General features: G+C 32.5%; 1 protein-coding gene across 1 annotated transcript in view; it reads left to right on the forward strand.

The window, feature by feature from the left end:
- Positions 1 to 547: 547 nt before the first annotated feature.
- The window catches only part of LOC145284423 (putative cytosolic iron-sulfur protein assembly protein CIAO1), a 78,870-nt gene continuing 72,890 nt past the window's right edge, over positions 548 to 6,527 (forward strand). The window contains exon 1 of the mRNA XM_080133217.1: positions 548 to 950. The gene's annotated coding sequence lies outside the window, so the exon portion shown is untranslated. The remainder of the gene's footprint in view (positions 951 to 6,527) is intronic.

The following is a 6,527-nucleotide window of genomic DNA, read 5'->3' on the forward strand; positions in this document are numbered from 1 at the left end:
GTGTGACAGCAAACAACTTAAAAATAAATGGAATAAAAAAAAACGAAAAACAAACAAAAACGGCGCTTCTACACCATTGGGACGAAATTTCGGAAATCTTAATACTGAATTTCACATGAAAACAATGGATCTACGTATTCCTCGCATTGTAAAGATGATTATATCCAAAAATTACGAAAATCGATAAGGTAGAAAATTATTTATTAAAGAAAATAAAAAATAGAATTTGAAGAAAACAATCGTAAGACACAGAAGAGTTCAAAAGGGAGGTCATTTTCTATTTCGATTCAAACAAGATGGCTACAATTTTTTCACCTGCTAACACGATTAAAGTTGTTTTTTCCTAAATAATTCAGTAATATTCAGGTAATTTCGACTTGATAATTTGGAAGCTACCATTGTAATTTATTGGAGTTGACAAAAAAATAAAATGATTAGAAACCATTTTTTTTTTATCTGAAAATTCCATTTATCGACTACAAAATTTCGTCCTAATAGTGTAGAAGCGCAAAAAAAAAAAAATAACAAACAAACAAACAAACAAAACGATTTTGCTGCATTACAAGAAACGGAAGTACAGTTTTTGTGTTAGTCCGCATCAATGTCGTACCACAAAATAATCCAACTTGAATTTCGTTTATTTTATATTTTCTGTTATTAAACCAAGCATTTATACTTTAATTTCAATTTATTTCGACATTACTAAATGTTTATTGAAAATGTAGAAATATTTTAGTCAATACAAAATAAAGTGTTCGACCATAAACAGGTTTGAATATTCATACGCGTTTGTTCGATCAGCGACAGCATGGTTGCGACTTTCTTGTGTTCATCTTCTCTGTAAAAACAAAAATGTCTTGTTTTTAATTCGCCGATGTTTATAAACACCCAGAGAAACTTGTTGTTAAATGATGGCTTTCCAGTGGGATTTTAAATAGGAAATATTGCAAGTAGGTCTATATTCTTTTATTTATTTCATTCATACATACGTTCCCTCCCAAAATAATGGAAGCACGTCGGCGACACATTTTTGTTTTATTAATTTACGTGAACTTTATTTATTTTTAGTAGATTAACACAATGCTGCCCTCTTCTTCCCCCAAAAGAACAAAAATTGAGATTCTACTACTTTAGGTGATTACGTGTGAACATCTTGAAAAACGTGACGGGAAAAAAATTATTGTGGTCAGATTTGTATATAAATTTAACCTTAAATGATCTCCCATTTCCGGGCCATTCTAGCTTTTTTAGGGCAATAGTTAACCAAAGTTAACCAAATGTTTTTACCACTAACCTTAAGTCCGAGTGAAAAATACGTAAAACCGCCCCTTTTTTTTTTTTTTTTTTGAGAGAGAGATGGACTTTTCATCGCATTCAGCTTTGTAAAATATTGAAATTTTAAAATGAATTTTGTTCGTATTTTGTAAATGAAATACGGAGAAAAAAATCACCTCGCATAGTTTTACGAAAACTGCATTTAAAATATAGATTAATTGAAAAGTGAATAAGTATCGAAAGTTTCATGAAAATCTGATCATTAGTTGATTTTTAGTCGATTTCTTACACATATGTAAATCTGCACCTTAAAAAAATGTCCACTACATAGGAACGTTGTTTTAAAAGGTCAATCAATCATGTAAACATGAGTTTAGTCTCGCATTTTTTATTGTCGTCGTCGTGCGCTGAATTTCATTTTTTTTAATCGTTAGCAGTTTATTTTAGGCTTTTTCACTTTTGAATTGTACAAAAGTGATGACGATATTAATCTATATATTGTGTTAATTATGGGGGGGGGGATAATTCTGTGGTCACTGGTGCACTTTGGAGGTGCCCATCATACAAGCACGAGCACGAGCCACCTCCACACACACACACATACATCTGACTCAATGAGCAATGTCTTAACGTTAAAATGAAGAAACATAAAAAAAAAAAACAAAAAAAAAACACTGAAACGAAGTGTATACATTGTAAATTGGGTACCTGTTTTAACAATGTTAGGTTGAGATAGTCGACAGATCAATTTTTTAAATATGTGGTTTTAAGCCAAAACAACAGTACTTAATTATCATGTCGAAAATAGTAATATATTAAAAAATAACGAAAATTCATCGAGTAGAACAACTGCTTTTAGTAAAAAAAATTAAAAAAAAAAAGTCGGCGGACCTGTGCGAGAGTGCCCAGTCTAAAAATGTGTTTATCACTAAAAAAAAAAAAAAAAAGTGGAACTCCTTGGGCGTTGAGTTCCATAGCGACCAGCATAAAAAACACGGCGCTCCCTTTCTGATGCAAGCACACGTAACATTTTTTTTTTTATTGACGTTGTCGTAGTAACTAAACGATTATTTGTCACATTATTTATTTATTTATTTTGAAAAAGTTTTACTCTTCATGAATATCAAAAAAAAAGTTACTAAACATTTATTAATAATGTCTCACTTTTACACCATTTTAAAAAGAAATTAAAAAAAACAAATGCCAGCATATCCATCCGCAAATGTTATTTAAAAACAAATGTCTGTAAAAGTGAGACATTATTAATAAATGTTTAGTAACTTTTTTTTCTTTTAATATTGATAAAAAGTAAAACTTTTTTCAAAATAAATAATGTGACAAATAATCGTTTAGTTACTGCGACAACGTCAGTAAATAAAAAAAATGTTACGTGTGCTTGCGTCAGGAAGGGAGCGAACGCTTGTATTTTTATGCTGGTCGCCATGGAACTCAACGCCCAAGGAGTGCCAAGATTTTCCGACGATTATCATAGATTACAGATTTTAATATCATATTAGCAGAAAAAAAAATCTCATGAATTTTAAGAAGGGGGGTTGATTTTCTCGTTATAACATTCTAATCATGTGACACGTCGGTAAAGAAATGGACAGTAATGAAGTAGAACGTTATAACGAGAAAGTGAACCCCCTTCTTAAAAGTCATTAAATTGTATTTTTCAAATTATATTCTGTTATTATGGTACTTAAGTCTGTAATCTGTGATAATCGTCAAAAAAGTAAAACAAAGGAGGAAAACACGCGTCTCGGTGGCCGTCACTCAGGTCTCCTCATCAGATCCCTTTTTCCAACACAAAAAAAAAAAATCAGATATGTGAAATAAACGATGTTTATTTACGCAAAAATAACAAGTAATAAACGAATAAATTTTTTTAGTGTCCAAAAGGTGCGTCTTGATAGACAGTTCTTGCAAATGTGAAAGTTATTGAGACTGTTCGTTGTTTTGACAAGAAAAAACAGAGAGTGTCCTTTGTTTTCTCAGCGAGAAAACGGGCTTAATTTTTGTGTGTGTGCTAGGAGAAATAAAGAAGGTTAATGTCCTTGCGTGCGGCTGAATTTCTACATTATTCGCAGCGACGCAGCGTGTGTGTGTGGATAATCGTGTTTTGTCATGCTGGCGGAAGAATACGTAGCAACGGAGTCGTTGACGTGAATAAAGAAGTTAGGAACGCAGAGTGCGGAGCGGGAGCGCTGAGTGAGTGAGTGAATTTAAGTAATTGTCGATCGGCTCCCAGGCAATATGAGAAAAAAGGTTTTGAAAATTAAATCTTTTTTTTTAGCATTGATTGGTTGAGAAGTGCATTCTTTTGTCACGTGGTATGCTTTCAACTACGTCTGCTGAAACAAACGCATATTAAGTTTTGTTCCCCACAGAATTTGCATGGGCGTACTTTTTAAAATCTTAGCGCCTCTGAAATTTATCTATTTTTGTTTGCGCGCGTAATTGGGGTTTTATTTTTAGAACAAGAAGTGAATGCATTTTTTTTAGGTGTGCTTAACCGCATAAGTATTCCCTCTAGATTGTAAAAGATGAGAACATTTTTCAATATGTAATGTATTCCTTCAAATATTTCGGCCAGTGGACTTTCCTATCAGTTTTTGTCGTAGGCTTAGCGAGCGTTTATATCTTTTTGTGCTGCACCCCCTTGTTTCATGGGAGTTTGTTTTGGTGGGGAAATTGTCTGAGGGTATTCCTCAATGTACGCTGGTTTAATTCGGTCGATTGCGATGTTATCCTTCCTTTCTTTCCGCAGAACAGTAAAATATTTTTTACACCTGTCCAAAACTTGAGAAGGTCCGGAGTAATTTGGACTAAGTAGTTTTTTACATCATTCCGGATGAACACATATTTGCAAGTGTGAAGGTTGTTCGGAAAATAAGTTTGTCAGCCCTCCTGGTGGGGGTAAAATTGAGAAAAGACATTTTGTGTTTTAACTCTGTCACGAATGTAGTTGTGGGTGAAATGTCTGCGTTCTCATTAAAATATTGTCCAGGTAGTATCACTGCTGATCCGAAAACTACTTCTGCTGGCATGCTTTGCAAGTTTTTGTTTATTGTGTTTCGAATCATTAAAAGAATTAACGGTAAATTATTCATCCAGTTTAAGAAGGTTTCAATTGTCTGTGCAAGTGTTCGACAAGGCCGTTCTTTTGGTTTGTGACCTATTTGCGTTCAAAAATAAAAACGAAACGTGTAACAATAGTTATTACCTGTGTGAGTAATAAAATTTTTTTTTAAATTAAGCAACCCCCTAAAAAATGTAAATAGCAAGTACCTGTGCAAGCACAAAAATAATTAGCCGCAGTAGGCAGGTTTGAACATGTAACGCTAAGAGGAAAAGTATGTGCAAAAAACGGAAATGCTTTAGTTGACTGGCCTACGATGAACTTGCAACGTTATGACCCTCAAAATAACGCCTTTGAAGATTTGCCATTTAGTTGTACAAATATCCTCAAACCATGTAATGACTAAAATGGACTTGTTCAGTCGACACTGGTAATTCGCTTAATGTAAACAGAAGTTTATCTACTGTAAAATTAAACTAACATTTCATTTTTATTGTTCAATGCTTTTAAATTTAAATTATAAATCAAAACACATTTAATCATTCTAAAACGTCATCCTGCATTATTTCTTTTCGAGAATAATATCTACTGAAAAAGTAAACCAACATTTTATTTTTATTAATCAATGTGTTTAATTTTAAATTATAAAAACACATAGACAGTTTAAAGGCTTTCAAATCACACAAAATCCGGGTCTTGACTGTAGTAATGACGTGATTGTTTTTTTTTTTTATTTAGTGTATAAAGAAAGAATTTTAGTCAGTTGTACTTAAAGATAAAAAAGTTTTATTTAGATGTTTGAAAAGGAAGAAAAAAAAATCAAACGTTTGCTGCCAAATCTCACAAAAAGGCTGCCAAATCTCACAAAAGCCCGGTCTCGATGTTAATAATGGCATAATCGGTTGTTTTAAATTTTTTCATTAGTGTATAAAAAATGGTAGTCGATTGTTATTTAAAAAAAAAACCCAAAAAACAAAGGTTTATCTAGCTTTTAGAAAAGGAAGAAGAAATAATAGCTATCAGCATGTAACAGTGTGTCAGAAAACAGTATGTATCGTGTACACAAAAGCTGTAGCACGCTAGCGTAGCTGTATAAGAAAAGTTAACATGTATGGTATATTTATATTAAAAGTGTAAGCAGTCTTGACTTATGAACATGTTTCGATGTGTTAATATGTTTGTAATTGGGGTATTTCATTTAAAACGATTCCCTTTTGTATAGAGGGAAGTCATGTTTGTAAATCTCTGGAGTGTTTCTTTTTGTAGGAGGACTTACATTCTGGAATGAATGGATAGTCAGTTCTCAGCCAATGAGATTTGGTGGAATGTGAGAAGGGAGAAAACATTATTTTTGGAATTGGGGAAAAGGAAAGATTATGTTATGCATATAAGTACATGAGCCAGATAATAAGGGTGCAGCTCCATATCTTACCAAAATGCAGAATACCTCCCGATGTTGACTGGGAGCGGTAGGAGTACTTAGAGGGAAAAATAGCAACTACTTCCACTATAGATAGTTGCGAGTGTGATGATGTTGCTCCTAATGTAGGATTTTAATATAATGAATAAATATGTGTAAGATGGCGTTCAAAAATTACATCATATAGTGACTTACAGTCTAGACATAATAAATTTGTGTACTTTGGTCCAAAGGGGAATTTCTGCAATCAAATTATTTATTTTATCTGGACCAAAATACACTAGGTTTGATCCAACAGATGACACAAATTTATTATGTCTAGACTGTTAGTCACTATATGATGTAATTTTTGAACGCCATCTTACACATATTTATTCATTATATTAAAATCCTACATTAGGAGCAACATCATCACACTCGCAACTATCTATCAAATACATATATATATATGTATTTGTTGCCTACATAACTCCCGAGTTTAAGCCACAATGAGGCTGGCCATTCCCAGATAGATGACCATTTTGGGAATGCAAAGCATCATATGTGTTGAAAACAATTTCTGCATCTAGTATCACAGTGGGGCCACCATAGATAAATGAACAAGAAATTGACAAAAGAAATTGTTGTATTTTGAGAAAAATATGCAGTTATTTATCGATTTCTTTTTTCTTTTTTGGTATCGATTTTTCAAAGTATTTCCTATTTAATATTAGCAATATTTGGCTCACTAAAAGAAAATTATTAATTTAT

This window comes from Euprymna scolopes, chromosome 9 (genome assembly GCF_053919585.1).
Source record: "Euprymna scolopes isolate OS-2025 chromosome 9, ASM5391958v1, whole genome shotgun sequence".
Taxonomy (NCBI): Eukaryota; Metazoa; Mollusca; class Cephalopoda; order Sepiida; family Sepiolidae; genus Euprymna; species Euprymna scolopes.